Source organism: Brassica oleracea, chromosome C8, assembly GCF_000695525.1.
Source record: "Brassica oleracea var. oleracea cultivar TO1000 chromosome C8, BOL, whole genome shotgun sequence".
Taxonomy (NCBI): Eukaryota; Viridiplantae; Streptophyta; class Magnoliopsida; order Brassicales; family Brassicaceae; genus Brassica; species Brassica oleracea.
In genome coordinates this window covers 14,287,793-14,288,384 of record NC_027755.1, presented here as the reverse complement: position 1 = coordinate 14,288,384, position 592 = coordinate 14,287,793, and positions in this window count along the sequence as shown.

Here is a 592-nt window from a genome sequence, read left to right as displayed (position 1 = left end):
CCTCGATGGAATCCCAAAGCTGTCGGACCCTTCCTTTGATCGGAGGAACCAAGGATTCGGCATGGGCACACCCGTTCATAAGACCCGACATCTCAGCGACCTCGACAGGAAAAGAGAAGTCCTCGTTCTGCGACTTTTAGAGGGTAGCAACCGAGCCACGGCACTCGCGAAAATTGCCCACGAATTCTTGAGCATCCTTAAAGCTCTCGAATTTGGTGGCAAACAAAGCAGCCCTCCGCTTCATTTCGGCGACAATCGCTCTCTTTCCTCTCCTCTCCGCACGGACAAGGGCCCGAGAATGGAGCTCAGCCTGTCTCCGGCTCTGTTCTTCGACCTCCTTCCGAAACCAAAAGAGTTCTCTTTTAGCCTCCTCGGCTTTGAAATAAGAGGAATCTTTTCTTAAGGGAAGAAGTGAGTAAAGAATTTGAAAAACTTACTTCCCTTACTTATACAATTTTTTTTACTATTCACCTTCAATCTTTCGACAAACCATTACATCTAATTCCACCTAGAACCTAACACCCACGTCCACGGATCCTAGCTAGTTGGGGGCTAACTGTTGGGGTCAAAATCGGTCACGACGGAATCAATG